This window comes from Tupaia chinensis, unplaced genomic scaffold, assembly GCF_000334495.1.
Source record: "Tupaia chinensis unplaced genomic scaffold, TupChi_1.0 Scaffold146837_1, whole genome shotgun sequence".
NCBI classification, from domain to species: domain Eukaryota; kingdom Metazoa; phylum Chordata; class Mammalia; order Scandentia; family Tupaiidae; genus Tupaia; species Tupaia belangeri.
The window spans coordinates 1927267-1946801 of record NW_006206691.1 but is presented as its reverse complement, the minus strand read 5'-3'; the positions used below and the strand labels follow the sequence as shown (position 1 = coordinate 1946801).

Below are 19535 nucleotides of genomic sequence, written 5' to 3'. Positions count from 1 at the left end.
TCCTAGATCTGGTGCTTTGAAAGCCACACCAGATGCATGTGTGTGCACGCTCAAAATCCCAGGAGGAGGATGGAGGAAAAGGGACTTAGCGTAGCCACCTCCCTGGGGGGGGGGGGGGCGCTAGTTTCTTACTTTCCCTCTCACTGTCTCTGTCTCTCTCTGGCGAGTGCATATGCCCAGGGACACCAACATTAGGGGGAAAAAAATGTTCAGGGAACTCATGTGCCTCAGGTCACACTTTGGGAAATTTTGCCCTATTGTTGATCCAGTGGAGCTGCTAGGTTCTTGGGAGAACAGGAATGGTCCCCAAGCCTTGTGTTCTCATTCTTCTCCTGTTCCGCAAAAGCTATTGGGGACGTCAGGGGGCCCTGGAGACTTGCTGAATTCAGGTAAGGAACAATCAACATAGATTTCCTCATGTCAGCCCCAGAATGCACCACGGATATCATTGTTTTATTTTACAGATAAGAACACAGACTTTCCATGATCAGGATTGAATGACCACATGTTGACTAAACAGTGTGAGCAGAATCACAGCTCTTCTCATTCCAAATGCCATGCTTCTTTCCCGGCAGAGTTCACTGAATGTGCAACTAACACATAGAATTCTACCCACTTCCCTGTACTTGAGGGTAACTAAGAATTCCAAAAAGAAGCAAAACGAAATCGAAATTTCCATTTTCCCCTCTGCTAATAAAAATAACATCCTGATTATGGTCCTGGGTTCCAAGGCATCGTGCCCACTCCTTAGGCCCAAGGGCATGTATGTGTCAGGGGAAGCTGCATTGTTTATATGGTGTTGAATTGGAGTCTACACAAGTGGCATCCGTTCTGCCTCCCAGGGGTGGTGTCAGCAGGTACATCCATTTGGCCTTGAAACCTAAGAGAATTCTGTTTCAGCTTTAAGAACAGGAACAAAATTAAGGGAAGGCAGAAAGCTGCTTCTTCAGCCTAAAAGGAAGAACTTAGAGATTTCAACAACTGTGTCTTCGTGAGGAAAACCTGACCTTGGTGAGGTGGAGGGTAAGCGAGCAGTGGTGAACAAAGGTTCTCCTGACTCACACATTGCTGCTGCTGGTACACTGGCACTCTGACCACCCCTAGTCATCAGGTGAGCCATTTTTTTACCTGCCAGAAGTTCACATGCACTTGCCAGAAAGAAGAAAGGGAGAGACTGACAGAGGGAGAGAAGAAGGTACCTCCAGTGGGGCACAGTCGTGCCGCAATCCCTTCTTATCCATTCTCTACCCTGTCAGGATTTGGGGCATGCACATACACAGAGCATTTGCCACCAGAGTGAGATTGTAATGAAGGTCGGCCATGCAGGTTCAGGATTAACCTCAACCACTAGGCTATGGGGCCAGTCTGCCTAATGAGTCTTTTTAAAACATGGTTTACCACTTAGCCTAAGTGGACAGAGAACATTTTACAAATACAGAAATATCTGCGCTAAGAGAAATCCTGCCCCATGGGGATAGGCGTTCTAGAATGTGTAAAAAGACACAGGCAGGAGAAGCATTAGGTCCATGTGGCTGAGTGAAAGAGTAGAGGGGAAAGAGGCTACTAAGGTGGCTTAACTGTTGTGACAGGGTCTGATGCCCTCCTCTAGGTAGAAGCAAACAGTAGGGAGAGAGAGGGCACAGCTCGTCCAGCCTGATGGCTGTGAAGACACACTTATTCCATCAGGGGACACAGAAGCAGAGCTGCTATGAGACGGAAATAGCTCAGCAAACTGCTCTCAGCAGTGGGGCAAGGACCCAGTGATCCCTGTTTGAAGAAAGAACCTTTCCACACCACTTACCCAGTCTGTAATAGAATGTGCTCGCTCTCTCTCTCTCTCTCTCACTCTTTTTCTCCCCTTGGGAGAGACTTTGCTATATGCTCTCCAGAGAGACAGAAAGCGATCAGTCACCCCCAGGGGGATGGCCAGGCTGTAAGCTCTACTCTTCCATTTTCCTCTCGGGATCTTTGAGCATGCATGCACACATGCCCAGTGTAAGGTTTAAGCTGCCAGATCCGATCTCGAACAGTGGCCGATTATGTGGGAGTCCAGCGTCGTAACTATCACACCATCTGCTCTTCCTCATCCTTCCTTTTCTTGGTCTCTCTCTCCCCTTTTTATAGCGGAGCCGGAGGTTCAGAATTAAGAATCTCTGTTAAGTTACCTCCCAGATTTCACAAAAGAGCAATAATGTATATCTTTGATCTCGAGGTCAGGAAAACAGTGTAGACAATGATTCAGAGCCTCCATTTTCCACTTGGTCAAACTCATTTGGACTGTTCTTGTCTCAGACCTGGCCAAGCCAAGTTCCCTCTTGACTGAGGCCACGGCTTTGATAAAATCAAAACTACTGCTATGGCTCTCAATTTTCCTCTTAGCCTAAGAGTGCTCTGGGTAGTATCATCCCAGTTCCAAACCTAAACCAATGATCAAGCATCCAAAGGCTGCTCTAAAGAGCATTCTTGAGCAGTGTGTGTAGTTGACTTAGGAAATACATCATATGGGAATATCTCAAATGCAAAGTATCAATCACTGCATTACTCAAGGAACATAACCAGTTCTGTCCAAACCATGGAGCCATTTAGAATAGCTTATGGTGATCACTCAGCACATTTAGAACAAAGATTGCTTAAAGCCTTAATATTTTTGTATGAAGTCAATAGCTTATAAGACATAAAAGGTATGTTCATAGAAATGAGTAAATTCTGAGATATCTGTGAAGGTGAATCTGATACTTGAAGCTATAGAAACTTAAAAAATAAAAATAAATGAAATCTTAACACTTACTGCTGTGATTTTTAAATTTTCAAAAAGTGAATACAGCACATTTGATTTTTTCCAGATAAAATCATACAAGGAGTCAGAATCCACAGAGAGATGATATCCAAGTGGTCCAGGGATGGGGGTTGAGGGGGTTGAGGTGGTGCCCATCAGGCCCCTTCCTCATCCTTCGTCCTAGAGGTCTCCCTCCTTAGCCTCGGGGACCCAGATAACCCCGTCTGCAGCTGCTGAGCTGGTTCTTTTCTCTCCTCTGACATGAGTCTGGCGGCTACCCTGGGTTACATGCAAACATCTCTGGTCTCGTTTCTTATCTCTGCCAATTATGACTCTGATACCCTGAAGAAAAATTTCTTAGATGCTTAGCCTGTTTCTTTTTCTATGAAATGTGAAGGAAAAATATATATACATACAGATTACATTTTCAAGGATCAGGTTAGATTTAAAAAGGCTGTTTTTGAGACTCTTAACATTTAGATAAGTGTACAGTATTTTTGGCCATATGGTTAATTCACAGTTACCTTCCAAAGTAAATAATAGAATTATAAGACTGAATATTATGATATAAGGGGGAAACAATTCTCAGTGTGGCCATAACCTTACAGGGACATGTCACTTACGATATCCTTGCTGACTGTAGGGGCAATGGGAGAGTTTTCCTGGTAATATCAACTCTATGGGGAGTCCTACAGACTACTTACTTGTACATACCTAAGTCTTGTACATACATAAACACATACATGAAATGATGCTGTATAAATGGAAAATAAATAAATAAAGCCCAAATCAGAAACTTGGACCAGGTATAAAGGTAGTGAAGTTTGGCTAGTCTTTTAGAATGCCCTTGTTTAAGTCTCTTCCAAAAATGCTGTATCCATACAGGTTAAAAGCATCTACCTTGGGCCTAGGATGGCAGCCAGCTCACACCTGGATGGGAGCCTTTGGGGTAAATACTGTAACCTCTATTGGCCGAGGGCTAAGTCGGTTGTTGACTCACTACTTCACCCCAGCTCATTTTCCCTTCCTCAGCCCGGGATCTCTTTGGACAACTTGTCATTAAATCCCTAGGCAGGAGCCCCAGCCTAGCACAGCGGGGGGCCCCGCTAGCTTCCTGCTGCACAGAGAAAGAGCTTTTTTTTTTTCATGCGTCCAGAATTCAGGATCACCCTTATACTCCCATCTCCCATGGCCATGTGATCTCAGGGTTTTGGGGAAATGGAAAGCTGTATCTTTTTACCTCTCTGTGGAAAGTACAGAATCAATTACTGACTTGGAGCGAATGGTAATTGGGATGAAATGGCTAGACATGAAGGCCAACTATGAAAACAAGGTTTAAGAAACTGCCAGAAAGTGCAAAAGAAAGACTTTTCCTAAATGGTGTTCCTAAATATTAAAAGGCTGAATCCTATTAATCATAGATTTCTGCAGTGATTGCTGTTTTGTTTGCTTATTTGTTTTTCATCATCTCCCACTCCCACAGCAGAAATTAATTCACCTTTGCATCAAAGGCTCTCTTTGCATTGTCAGAAACTACAAATACTCATTCCGTGACTTCAAACAAAGCTATAGACCAGTGTGCAATGTTATAACTGCATCTCTCTAATTATGCAGTATTTGTAAGTCAATACAATAGCACAGAAATCATTCTTGCCCACTTCCCACAACCTTCCAAAACATGTTCCTAAAGGGAACTCCAGATGCTCAATTCCCTAAACTTAAAACCACACATTCTTTTTCAAATCCCCTTCAACTTTGTTTTCCACATACCGTTAGTGGCCAGGAACCTAGGCTTCTTCACCCATAAATATTCTAGCACGCACCCTGCCTCCTAATTCCCACTGCCTTAGCTTCTCCAGGCCCATAGTATATCTTGCCTGAATTACTGCAATGTCCTCCAAACTGGTCTTCCTACCTTGACTCTTCTCATCTCATTGTATTCTACACACTCTGTCGAGTTAAAATTTCATAAGCACAACTGTGAGCACATCAGCACAAGACTAAAAATGTCCTGTGGCCTTCTCTGCTTAGAGGGGACTTAATAAGCCGCAGGAGTGATACCTGCTCACTGTCTCTCTCTCATCAGAATGTAAGCAACGTAAGAGCAAAGGGTCTGATTTTGAACCATACTGATCAGAGAAAGTGCAATAAATATTTGTTGAACACGTAAGTGATTAAAAAACAGAGAAGTGGTTAGATAAATGAATGGATGGAGGATGACCGTGTAGATGAGTAAGCCTCCTTCAAGCGTTTATTTCTAGGATTAAATGAGGTAACATATGTAAAAATGTCAAGTCACAGTCAAGGCTTGGGAAACACTGCTCCCTTTTTGTGTCTTCTCGGTTATGTTCCTGTACTGTTCCATGCCTATCTCTCTTCTATTTTATTTTCTTTTATTTTTTTTAAGAGATTTGTTTTGTTTTGTTTTGTTTTGTTTTGTTTTTGTCTTAGGGTGTATATGCTCTCTGGAGAGAGAGACAGAGGAAAAATGAGAAATCACCTCCCAGGGGGGATGACCACACTGCAATCCCCTCTTCTCTGTTCTTCTCTTGAGATCTTGGGCACACACACACACACACACACACACACACACACACATGTGCCCAGTGTGAACTCAAACCATAGTTGGCCAAGTGGGAGTTCAACAATGTAACTGCTATACCATCTGCTGGCTCCTTATGTCTATCTCTTAACCATAGAAGGTAAAGGTGAAACCATGAAAGAATCATATTTCTAAACTGTCGAATGTGTACCTGATATAGGAAGAAGAGAAGATACTCAATTGTGAGTCTTTATTTTAGGAGAAACGCCCAGGCTAATTTCTTAGGCATCAGCTATGGTGGTGAGATGGAATGCATGAACTGGCTTGCTAATGTCAAATGGGCAGTGAGTGTCCTTGAATGTGGACAAGGGTGAGAACATCCTGGGCCTTGACTAAGATGTTGTGAAGAAGGGATAAGCTAAAGAGAGGTTTCCAAGACTGATTGGTAGGCGTCCATGGAATAGAGACAGCCTCCACCACTTAGCCTTAACCTTTAAAACTCTAAGGCCAAGCCTTGGGTATCTCTTACTTTTGTATTTATTTATAATATGTAAGTAGAAACCATGTAAGTTTTGACAGCTAGCAACAATACATCCGGCATAGATGACTTCTATTGTCTTTAATCACTAATGTCTTAATAAGCATGTACCTATGGAGAAGGCAGAAATGACTGGGAGAAGAACTCCTTACTAGGAGAATGTTTTAAAAGGCACTTTTTTTTTTTTTTTTTAACAAAGCCCATTTTGTGGGAGAAACCAGCCATCTCTTAATTGCTATCTGTACTGTGGTTTCTCCTGGGGGTTGGGGAAGGGAATGGATTAAAGGAAAAGTTTTGAGGGCCATAGGCATGAATATCCAAACGGTATGAATTTTAATATATATTTTAAAGGGGTCAGGCAATGATGGAAAGATATGACTGCTTTCCTTTTATTTCTCTGTTAAATTAAAATTTCTACAAAAGTGCAATGACTACCTCTCTGAAAACACTGCATAATTTTAAACCTTGAAAAGGTTTATCTTTCACAGTCACAAATCTATGCAAAAGCCTTTGGCTACAGGAAACCCAGACTTCAAGTCAGTGGTATAATGAAGGCTTCACTCATATTTCAGAAAGGTAGCTGACTTGGAATAGGTACCCTTCCGTTTATGAGTGAAACCACCTGATTATCTAAATGAAACAGAAAGATGCATGAAACATTCCTCTCTCACCCCAACTATAATAGATAAGAAGGCCGAGCTTTGAAAATATTATTTGAAGTCTATAATTTAAAGAATTTTTCAGATTATCAACTCTAGCATTTCAGAAAAAAAAATAAAAACCAAAAAAACAGAAGCTCCAAATAACATTGTAAATCTCATTTCCTACTAGTCATGCTTCTGAATAGACCAGGCAACAGACATGCATTTAAGTAGTGTCAACAAAATGAATCCACAGCTTATTGCTACTATTCATCTTGGATAGTAAATGGCCTCCATACTATTCTTCATTCATTAAAAATGGTTCATTTCCTTTGGCCTTTATTCATTACCTAATATTCCTAATGAACTTAATGTAGCAAGTGATGTAATCAGACAAAAGAACTGTAAGAACCCTTTTCTGCCACTATAAGCAGAATTAAATCATATTTAATTAGGATCTTAGTTTCACCAAAAGTCTGTTAACTATTCATCACCCACAATACTGTCTATTCCAAACACTTTTCCTTTCCTTAAAGTAGGAGAACACTACCTCCTTGGCATAGTTCTCTCTGTTGAACACCACAATCTCCCAGACATGCAGTCCCAGCCATATTCTCCATGGTCAAGAGGGCTGGTATGGCATTCAAGAGATAGAAATGAGGTGATGCCAATGGTGACCGATGACAGTGGAGAGTCCAGAAATCTTGGGAAGAGTTCTGAGAAACAGTGGTGTCTATATAGATTTTGCAGAATTGCTCCATGCATTTTGGTGAAGATGAAAGAGTTCTATTTCTAGAGAGGAAAATATAGAATTTAAGAAGGTAGAGGGGGAAAAAAAGTTGTGACAAGAAAACATCAACAGAGTAAAGAGAAACAAACCACTGTTGGGGCAACCAGAGCAACCTGGAAGCCATGCCAGGCTCAAGAGTTTGTGCCAGACCTCATAGGAACAGGAGGGCCTGCAAGGTTTGTTTGGTTTGGTTTGGTTTCTTTTTTTCAACAGAAGTAAACACAGAGAAACATGATTAGGTACTAAATAGTGCAGCTGGAAAAACAACTATGAATGATTTGGCAGCTGCCTGCGTGGAAGGCAGCAAGGTCTTGGACCCAAAAGTTAGCTTTCTCCAGAGGCCTGTGAAGGAATAAATAGCGATGGATTAATCATAATGGAGAGGCATGGTAAAAACTGCTCAGTGCTTTTTGAACTGGTTCTTAGGTTGAACCCCACCATCATGGCCCTTTCTTCATATCTATCGGGGTGCAGCCCCATATCCCATTTCCATACAGTCATCTCAGAGCAACCCGGCTGATCACGACTCTCCCTACTGAGCTTGTGCAGCACATAAGGCCAGTGCCACCAAATGGCAGCCCTCTGAGCAGCCCCCACATTGCTCTTAGCTCCCCCGGGCAGCATGTTTTCTGCAGCATGTCTATAACCACCGTGCTCCAGCGCTTGGTGCGCACTGCACAGTAGGTGCCAGGCCATAGCGAAAGCTGATGACAACAGTGGTCCTGAAGGATTTTCAATAGGGGCACAGGTCCTAGCTAAGTGAATCAAATTCCTCCATTGTGTAAGTGTTCTATGGTGACTCAAAAAAGATCATTCATTTTCTATCCAGAGTTGCTTTCTGATAAAGGTCAAACAAGCTTAAAGCAAAACAAAATCTCCATTTGATTTGACATTTCAAAGACAGCTCAGAATCTAGCAATGATAACCAGAGTCTTCCTTTTTTTTGCTCTGTCATCAGAACGCTGGGAAGGTATAACAAAATGTCTCACAGATCTCGAATATGAGTTATATTGAGTTTTTCATTGAGTCAGTGAGAAAGCTAATTCCTTATAGGGAATAGGCCAAATATCAACCATCCAATTGCATAAAGGACAAAAATCACTAGGCTGCTATTTATGCTGTGTCTAATAGCATGATCTGCCTCAAGTTTAAAGGACACATTTGCAAAAGTGTTTCTATGCAATGCTCATACATCAATAAGTTGGTAATATAACATTTTTATAACTCAGGCAAAAAAAATTTAAAGCTTATTAAAAGATAACAATAACTTGACTCTTACATCACCAGCATCTTAGGTATTTCACTGACATCTCAATGCCCCCTTCCTCTCTTCAAGGCCAAAAGACCTTTAGACTAACAAAATTACTACTTGTGTGTACTCCCGAATATGCTTGGGGGGCGGGAGGGGGGAAAGAAACCTAGAATTGTTTCCAAAAAGGGTGAGCATGAGATGTGAATAACAGAAATTATGGGCCAGCCCATGGCATGGTAGTTAAGGTGGCTGGATCCCACATCACCAACAGCACTGTATGAGTCCCAAACATAGAAGCTTGAGAAACCCCAGGCATGTGTGCATGTGTGACCAAAATCCTGAAAGTTAGGAGAATTGAAGGACAAGGGATTGCAGTGTGACCATTTCCCATAGGAAATGCTTTCTCATTCCCCATCCCTCTCACTGTCTCTCTCTCTCTCTCCCTACCGCTCTATCTCTTGCTGATGAGTGCATACTCCCTCATATTATTTTTTTAATTTTGTTTTTGTTTTGTTTTGTTTTGCTTTTGCTATAGGGCACATGAGCTTGCCAGAAAGACAGAGAGAGACTGAGAGACAGAAAGTGAGAAATCATCCTCCAGGGAGGATAACCACCTTGCAATCCCTTCTCTTCCATCCTCCTCTCGGGACCTTGGGCATGCACACACACGTGCCCACCATGAGTTTAAGCCACTGGGTCTGGGACTCGAACCACGATCGACTACATGGGAGTCCAGCAATGTAGCTATTATGCTATCTGCTGGTCCCTATATTTTTTTTAAATTACAAAAAATATGAATATAGAACATATTTCATGGACCAGTGGATGGCATATTGGTTATATCACTGGACTCCTACGTAATCAACAGTGGTTCGAGCCCTGGACCTCATGGCTTAAAACTCACACTGGGCACGTTTTGTGCATGCCCAAAATCCCAAAAGGAGGATGGAGGAGAAGGGATTGCAGCATGGCCATCCCCCTGGGGAGGTGATTTCTTGCTTTCTGTCTCTCTGGCAAGCGCACATGCCCTATAGCAAAAATCTCTCTCTAAAAAAAGGGAGGAGGATGGCAGGTGGTGTGGTGGTTAAAGGCACTGGACTCTCATGTGGCCAACCACAATTCAAGTCCTGGACCTTGAGGCTTACTTTCTCTGTCTGTCTAACCAAATTGGAAAATAATAATAATAAAATTAAATTAAATAATTCTTTTTTTAAAAAGGAACACATTTCAAAGAAAAATGAACTTGTAAAAATTTATGAATCACTTTGGATTACCTATGTGAGCAACGCGTGTTAGATTTCATGTCACCTATGTGGATAATCTGGACTTGACCATCCTAGGGGAAAGTGATTCTAGAATCACTCACAGATGACAAACCCTAGGAGGGAACAAACAGAGAAATAAGTCCTAAGGAGCTGATTGATGGGCATCCCTTCCAGAATGATTCATACACCATCCTTCCCTGCGTGACCATTATGGATTGATTAACATTAAAGCAATACTATTCAAACAGGTATGAAAACATTTCAGTGCAGCGGAATGCTGCATGAAAGATTATTGCTACCTCTCAGCAGACTGAAACAAGCCGAGATAATTGCATTGCTGGGCAAACTTACTCAGCCTTCAGATGCCATTTAAGGCTCCGAGGGTTGTCTTCTAAAACTGCATTATTTGGTGTAGTGAAGGCCTAACGGCATGCATGGAATCTACTCTCCATACATTTGGTGCCCAGTGGGCACCACTAACTGCATCCCCTCTGCTCCAATTCCACCTTCTGAGGCTTAATACCAGAATAAATGAGGAGCTCCTGTCATCAGCCTGTATTTATTGGGCCCTTCCTAGGTCAGCCTTGGTTCTTGAAGGCCAGTATGGGTGGTAGAAAATATAGTGGAGGACAGGGCCTGATCTCTCCGAGAACAAAGAGTGGGAACATGAAACTATATGAGAAAAATATTAAGTGCAACAGCAACAAGTGCCAGATGAAAATGAAAAATGGCTATAAAATATATCAATTGTTAAAAAAAAATTTCCCTTTGTTTATGCCAGAAAGTGTACAGGGAGAGAGAAGCACCCTGAGGTATGGCCAGGTCATGCCACATTTTTTTTTCCTCTAGTTCTCCACCCCATCAGGATCCTGGGCACATGCAGGAAAATTTTTCAATCCAATAGGGTAGGGACTTGAACCTGTGCTATGGGGCTGTTCATACTAAAACCTTGTCTGTTTTCTCCATTTTTCTTTAAGACTTTTTTTTTTTTTTTGAGAGGTTATTTTGCTATAGAGCGCATGCGCTTGCCAGACAGACAGAGAGAGACAGAGAGATAGAAAGCGAGAAATCACCCCCCAGGGGAGATGGCCACACTGCAATCTCTTCTCCTCCATTCTCCTCTCGGGATCTTGGGCACGCACCACATGTGCCCAGAATGAGTTTTAAGCCACCGGGTCTGGGACGCTGTCGACTACATGGGAGTCCAGAGACATAGCCATTACGCTAACTACTGATCCTTTTAAGACTTTTTTATTGTCATCTCTGAAAATAAAAATAATAATAATTTCTTGTTTCCTGAATATAGCTATCGTATTCTGTTCCATTTCCCCCTAGGCTTTTGCATCTCCTTCTATGTGACACTAGGAAACAGCAGTAACGACCTGCAGCTAGCTTGCCAGCATGTTGTAGATCCGACGAATGCGCGTGTGAGAAGTGAGCTTGCTGTCCACGACAGCGTGAGGTCACCACAAAGTCATTTTCAAAAAGCCACTCTCTGGGGACCAGCAGTTAGCATAATGGCTATGTCGCTGGACTCCCATGTAGTCAACCGCGGTTCACGTCACGAACCAGGTGGCTTAAAGCTCATGCCGGGCGCATGTGCATGCATGCCCAAGATCCCGAGAGGAGAATGGAGGAGAAGTGATTGCGGCGTGGCCATCCCCCCTTGGGGGGGGGTGATTTCTCGCTTTCTATCTCTCTGTCTCTCTCTGTCTGTCTGGCGTGAGCACACGCCCTATAGCAAAAAAAAAAAAGAAAGAAAGCCGCTCTCTGAAGGTGTTAGTCTATATGTGAGAATCTATGAGTTTGAGGGCAAGAGGACAAGAGTGACAAAATTCAGCAGGTAAATCCAGAAAGTTTTATTATTTATTGTATGTCACAACTCTGTTTTAGTGCTAAGACCACTTACTGTATGAGCCCCAAGATGGATCTATCACCAACAAAGATGCAAAGTTTTAAGAAGGCACTAAGTGATTTTAAGCCACGATAACCTCTCTCCTCTTTTGCTTACTTAGTTCTGAATGCTGTGGAAGCCTGGGGCTGGTTGTCATCACAACATGCCAATTTTGCTTCCCACATCCACTTTTTTTTTTTTTTTTTTTTTTACTCTAACCCTACTGTCTCCCAAATTCCTGAGCATTTCCACCCTCAGAGCTTGCTCTGCTCAGTCTGCAGTCTGTCCCTGAGAATTGGAATGCCCTTCTCTCTTCTCCCTCCTTACTGCACAGACTCCTGGTCTAAAGACTCCTGACCAGGCATTCCACCTCCAACCAGTGGCACTGCCTTCCTACCCTGGCTTCTTGAACATCTGTTGTTTTGTCACTTAATCATTTACTACTTTTGTTGCTATTCCACCTCTTCATGCAACTGTACTCTGCATCTCTGATGAGATCTTAAGATGCTTGAGGGCAGCAAATTGAAAAATCCTGGCCAGGTTTCCATTCTTGGGAATGAACCAAGTGAAATCTAAAGACGTGCCAACAGCTGTGGCTTACTTTAGCGTGGCTGTGGGATCCAAGAAACAGGGCAAAATTGGAGGGAGAGAGAGCAGCCCAGTTTGGCAGCAAAGGGACTTCAGTGCAAGCTACATAGGAAGCTGCTGGAGTTCCAAGGTAGAACAGGTTTAAAGTTTAACACGATATCCATGTTTGTTTCTTGTGGCTAGGAGATTAAGTGAAAAGCAGATTTCTTAGATGAAATCAACTTTTGTGGGTTTAATGCTGCAGAAGTAGAAGTTAGGATGTAACCTCCCTGTGACATGATGCATGTGTCTAAAACTTTTTCCTGCCCCCACCCCAGTAAATCACCAGAAAAGCTTGGACTTTTGTGGGTGCTTTATAAGGGGAAAAAACAACCAACCAACCAACCCAGGAAGAGGGGCTTGGAGAAAAGAAGTAGCGGAATTTTGCTGATTTCCCAGTTTCGCCAGTCTGATTCTATAGTCCACCAAATCTTCACAGAGAGGAAAGGACAAGACAAGAGAGACTATTCAGTTTGGGTGTTACTTTACTTCAACAGATCCAAATTCTAAAATTAGCTGAAGTAATACAAATGAGTTGGAAATTTCCATTAACCTACTTTAATATGCCTTTTTTTCCCTTTTTAAAAGATTTTTGCATAGGGCATGTGTGCTTGCCGGAGAGAGACAGGGACAGACAGAAAGAGAGGAAAGGTGAGAAATAACACCTGGCAGGGATGGCCACACTGCCATTCCTTCTCCTCCACTATTCTCAGGATTTAGGGCAAACCTGTACACACACACTCAGGGTGGTTCCCAAGCCGCTGTGTCCAGGACTTGAACCATAGAGTCAGCCATGTGGGATCCAGTGCTCCAACTTTCATGCCATTTGCTGATCCCTAATATACCTCTATTGTATTCATAAATTTTAGAGGAAAATCCTAATGATAGATACATTATAGTACAGCAATACAAAATAAAACAAAATCTCAGCAACTACCAGCAGTACCACCATGACAATAAAACTCTCATAAAAAGAATCCTAGTACAGCTTCAAACCCCAAACCTTCCCCATCCCTTGCATTAGGCCTAAAATGCCACTCAAGTGAAGGCCCTAGTGGAATTATTAAACCAAAACAGGAAGTTAGATGCAGGCATTTTAGAAAGTTCTTTCTCTAGGATTGTAAAAACATCATTTGCTTAAATACAACAAATAGAAAATTCAATTAACCTAAATACTTCATTCCTTACACATTTTGGTTCCTTGGGGTTTTACTGCCTCTGTATCAGCATATGCAACATTAAGTATGTCTAATTTTCAAAGTAGAAAATATAATTATTTCTTTTGTCAATGAAAATCTTGGGTAGAAATAATCACCAATGTGAACTTTGCCATTCCAGGTTGTTAAATTCAAATGAATATAAATGTTGCTCTCTCTAAATTATCTTTCTAATTTGAGTCACAAATGGGCTTTTTGCCCTCACCTTCAAGGCTTGCCTTTAATATTCTTTGAAAGATAAATTACATTATTATCTTAGGAAAGTCTCCTGAAAATCATTGAATTTTGAGTTCTAGAAGCTGGAGATATTTCTTGTTTGACAAAGTCTATCAATACCTGTCACTGACACCAAGATTGGATTTTTTCAGGCATTTGTGGAGCAAAAGAAACAAAACAAATTTTACCCTGGCATTCATTTTAAAGCAAAACATCTAAATAAATCAGATCTGGCTAAGAACATACCTGAGGCTTTGGCTGGATTTAATTACACAAAGAGCTGGCAAATATACGGTGATAGCATCAGACTTCGGCACTCTGCAAATCACCTCAGCACTGCCATGTCACAGCAGTTATTCCCAAACACGACGGAGGCCAGAGCATGGAGGGGCTCGACCTGAGGGCCTCGTATGGCGGTCACCTGCACAAGTCGCTCAGCATTAAAGCAGCTTTTCTCTCTCAGATGTGTCCTTCTACTTCATTATGGTGATGGTGATTGTTTAAGATAGAGGAAGTAAGCTGACTAGGAACAGGATAATATATACACATTTATAGTTTGTCGAGTGCTGAATCCATGTGAGCGCTGTGATCAGTGTAGCATCTGCATGTCCCAGATCCATTCACTGAGTGCTCACAACAGGCTTCCGGGTTTCCTGTGTGGCTCATTTCACAGATGAGGAAACTAGTGGAGACACAGAGAGACTGTCACCTGCCCAAAGTCCTGAGGTCCTTATATCAAAAAAACATCTGAACTAGTGAATGAAGAAAACCTGGTGGGGGTAAAAAAAATAATGGAATGGGGAGAGAGCTATAGAAATCTAATGGAATTCAGCAAAATAGTTCAATTCTTCACTAAAATGCCTTTATTTCCTTCAAGTTTTGGGAGACTCTAGGTACTAGTCCCTGTCTCCAAATTCAGGTGTATAAAAAAAGTGATTTTTTAAAAAAAATATAAAACTCAGTAGAAATAATAATAGAACATACTTTAAAAGTTCTTATTTTGTGTTGTGCTAGACACTATCCTAAATATTTTATTATTATTATCTCCATTTTACAAAGAAGAAAACTGAGGCACGGAGAGGTTACTCTGCCCATTGGCACACAGCACGTACAGTGGGGATCTGAACCTTTACAGTCTGCATCCAAAGTCTGTTTTCTTTGTCCCTGAGCATCAAGGTGACTCCCTTGATTCAGCACTCTCCACTGCCTGCAATCACTGAACTCTTCCTTGCATCAACAGGACCACAGGAACGCTGGTGAGGCTACCGAGGGCCTTCTCTCACCCACATACTACTCCTGGGTACACGAAAGTCTTATTTTGCTGGAGTTTACTGACATGGGGAGTTCTAAGGGCCACTCAAGCCCAGCTTGAGGACATCTCCTACAGCCCCTGTGGCCTGGGGTTGCTCTCTGAGTTCTCTCTAGAGAGTGAGGAACATACCTTCCTCAAGCTACCTGAGGTTCTTCTGTTGCCCTATCCCTGAGTATCAGCCTGGGTGCAAGGAGCTCTTGGAGCCTCCTCTCACAGAGTCATCAGCATCGAATCTACTTTGTCTCTTAGCACATCTAGGGGGATTGTATCCTCGGGGGACCTGTTCACATCCATCTGAGGTCCAAGTTCACATATTATATCAGCTGCTGGGCATACACATAGGAAGATAACTCCCCAAATTGTCCTGCCTTCATTAATATTTCAGCAAAGGCAGATAGCTCTCTGCTTCCATCCTACTTACTGATACCGAACCACCAAGAGCTCTCGCGGATCTTATCAAATTAAGACAGGAAATTAGATTCAGGCATGTTAGAACTTTTTTTTTCCCACTAGAACTGAAAAAGTATAAATTGCTTAAATACAAGAAAGAGAAAGTTCAATTAACCAAAATTCCTCATTCTTTATACATTTCACAAGGTAAAATGCTACTTTGTTATAAATGCATCCCCTAGACACCCTGGGAACCCTGTACAAAACTTTGATTTGATTTGTTTCCAGAGAAAACTGAGAGGAACAAAAAAAAGGAGGGGTTAATCAAAGACTCTGGAATGGAGGCCTATCTCAATCACTAACACTCCAATTTAAAGTGTTTTCCAGAGAAGAGGAAACACAGCTATCATCTTTCAGTCAAGGGCAAAGCTAAGAGCCTAGAAACATTCACTGGGAATAGATCTACATTATTGCTCTGTGAGTTTCTTTTTTTAGCATTCATATTTTAGCTTCTATCTATTTGAACTGCCAGACCCTTATGTTTCAAGAGTTTCTTTGACGGATATTTCACTATTGATGCATATTTTAATGCATAGGTATCACAATCACTTCTAGCATTCTGTTTGCTTTGGCTTAAGCTATGCAATTCTTCAAGTATTAAGTTTATCCAAGATTTACGGAAAACCATGAGTCCATTAGACAGTAACCAGTGATCTAAAATTAAAGGCAAAAGTATTACTGTAACTTTATCCTTAATAAGAGCTACCTGGTTAAAGAAGTTTAACTTTTCAACACAGTACAACTTATGACAAATGTTTTTATAAAATATATATTTAGAGTTTCATTCATCTCGATTCATGAGCCTTAGATTTACAACTTTTTATTTTTTTAGGAGAAATTTTTGCTATAGGTCACATGTGCTTGTCAGAGAGACAGAGAGAGACAGACAGAAATTGAGAAATCCCCCTCTGGGAAGATGGCCATGCCTCAATCCCTTCTCCTCCATTCTTCTCTAGGGATTTTGGGCATGCATACACACATACCTGGTGTGGGTCCAAGCAGCCGATCCAGGACTCAAACTGTGGTCGACTACATGGGAGTCTAGCAACGTAACCATTACACCATCTGGTGGCCCCAGCTATGCTACATTTTATACAAAGAAATCTTCTTATACATATCACTGTATCCTAATGCCTATGCTCTTTTTTTAAAAAAGAATTATTTCTTAATTCTATTTATTATTATTATTATTATTTTAATTTGCTGTAGGGCACATGTGCCCACCAGAGAGAGACAGAGAAGGAAAGTGAGAAAGTAAGCTGCCAAGTCTGGGACTTGAACCGCAGTTGGCCATGTGGGAGTTCTTTATCCTAGAGTCACAGAGATAAACAGAACAATAACATATGTCTTTAAATTAATCCACCAAAAGTGTGAAACTAAGAACCCCAGCCCTGGGAAAGTTACTTTCAGCAATGATCCTTAGTTTCCTCAGTTATAAAATAAGCTATCGAAATTACCTAGAATTCTCATGGGATTACTTAGGGTTAAGGAAGAATACAGATGCAGACTTCTCAGTACAGTGTTTAAAATACAGTATGGCTCTTCCAAATAAAAGTGAATATGCATACACACAGTTTTACACCCCCCCACACACACACATACACGCACATAATTCATATGGAATAGCACAACAAAGAAAGCTAAATCCACTATTTCAGGGGGAGGTGGCAAGTGGGCACGTAATGGTCTATCCTCTAGGTCACTGGGTATGCAGAGCTTAGAAGTTAAGTGCTATCAATTCAAATAGACAGTCACAGGCATCTGGGCTCACGACGATGATGATGCTAGCACTAGTAGAGCTAGCTTAGAGCTAGTTTAAGCTTTTATCTGAACCCGACGATGGAAGTTCAAGGTTAACCTTACGTTACAAATGAGAAAACAGAGGCATCAAGTGTTCAAATAACTCACCATAGTTATACACCTGGTACATGGAGTAGCCAGGACTGGAACCCACACAATCTGACCCCACAGTCCATACACTTAACCTCCACAAAATGAAATGCTCCCTCTGACTGCCCATAGTCCCATCCCCAGGGTGATACAGGCCCAATCTTTCTGAAACAAAATTTAAAGAAGCCTTCCCTTTTCCATCTCCCTGAAGCAATGAGTTCCACTCAGTACGTCTGTCCTGACTTTGCTTAAACCACACAAAATTGCTTGAATAAGATAACTGTGTGCGCTAGCAGAGCCCTGTGTATTTTAGGCACATGAAATTGTTTGTTGAATCTGAATCTGAACATTGAAAACAAATGAAGAGTGACTGGTGTCACTGTATTCTCTGAATTTTCCACTTAGACTACGTATCTCAAAGTGCTTTCAGGTGGATGCCTGCTAGTTTTTATCTCTTTGACATGGTTGGTAGAAGTATTAAAAAGAGTGAATATTGTAACAAGTACCTCATAACAACCATACTCTCACCAGTAGAAAGACACATAAGCTTATCTATTTATTTGCATTATGATTCATCTTTTTTTTTTAATTTGCCAGAGGGCACATGTACTTACTAGAGAGAAAGAGAAGAGAGAACCCCCCCCCATCAGAAATGGTCATGCCACAATTCTTTATTTCGTTCTTCATTCCCATAACTTTTGAGATTTTTGGTATGAACACACATGTTCCCAGCATGTTTTCTCAAGGTTCCTGGTCTAGGACTCAAGTTGCACAAGTGGCCATATGAGATCCAGCTCATGTAACCACCAGACTATGGGCTAGCCCTACATCATTTTTTAATTTAATTGTTTAATTTAATTGTTTAATTTAATTTTTTAATTGCATACACCTGTCAGGAGAGGATAGAAACAGAGATAGAGAGAGAGGGAAAAAGCACTCCCCTAGTGAGGTACGGTCACACTACAATCCCTTTTCCTCCATTCCTCTGTTCTGCTGGGATTTGGGGCATGCATACCACATGCATAGTATGTTTTCCTAGATGCCAGGGCTGGAATTCGAACCATGATTAGCCATGTAAGATCTGGGTCCTTTAACCAATAGTCTACATGGCCAGCCCTCTGTCATTAATCATCTTAAATCGGACAAAATAGTGAGGCCTTAAATATCCGTGACTTGTAGCTTTCCATTACTGAGGTCCTACTGCACATCAAAGTTATTTTTATTCCTCACGGCCACTTTATTGATTCAATATGGTTACCTTCTCTGGTACAGGCGATAGAGACTGAGGCTCACCAAGATTAACACATCCAAGGTCACACAACTTTTTGGGAAACACAGGCAGAACTTGCACCCAGTTCTGTTGCAATTCAAAACCTTCACATTGTCCTCCTAACATGTCAGGAGATTTCAGTGAGATGCTAAAAAATTAGGATGGTAGGCAAGCTTGAGAAACAAGGGGATCTGAGTAAGTATGGGAAGTGTGATTCTTCTGAACGGACCCTAAAATCTCAGCCCATTTTATCTCATGACAAATTAGCCACATCGAGAAAAAGATGAGGACTCAGGCTAGGGCTCTGAATAGGCGCAGGAGCCAGGGCTGAGTTTGATCTCCCTGGAGAAACATTGTCTTGGGACCAGCAGTTAGCATAATGGCTATGTCACTGGACTCCCATCTGGACTCCCACGTAGTCAACTGCATTCAAGTCTTGGACCTGGTGGCTTAAACTCATGCCAGGCACGTGTGTGTATGTGCCCAAGATTCCAAGAAGAGAATGGAGGAGAAGGAACGGCGGCATGGCCATCCCTCCAGGGAGTGATTTCTCACTTTCTGCCTCTCTCTGTCTTTCTGGTGAGCGCATGCACCCTATTGCAAAAATCTCTCCCCACCCCCCAAAAAAAGAAAAAGAAAAGAAGGAGAAAGAAACATCACCTTGAGGGACCAGCAGATGGCATAATGGTTACATCGCTGGACTCCCACATAGTCAGCTGCGGTTTAAGTCCTGAACCTAATGGCTTAAAACACGCTGGACAAAGATACATGCATGTTCAAAATCCTGAGAGGAGAATGGAAGAGAAGGAATTGTAGCATGGCCATCCCCTCTGGGGGGTGATTACTTGTTTTCGG

At 41.9% G+C, this 19535-nt stretch overlaps 1 protein-coding gene across 2 annotated transcripts in view; it reads right to left on the bottom strand.

Moving 5' to 3' along the window:
* The window catches only part of CTNNA2 (catenin alpha 2), a 917008-nt gene that overhangs the window by 805942 nt on the left and 91531 nt on the right, over positions 1 to 19535 (bottom strand). The gene's annotated exons all lie outside the window — the stretch shown is intronic.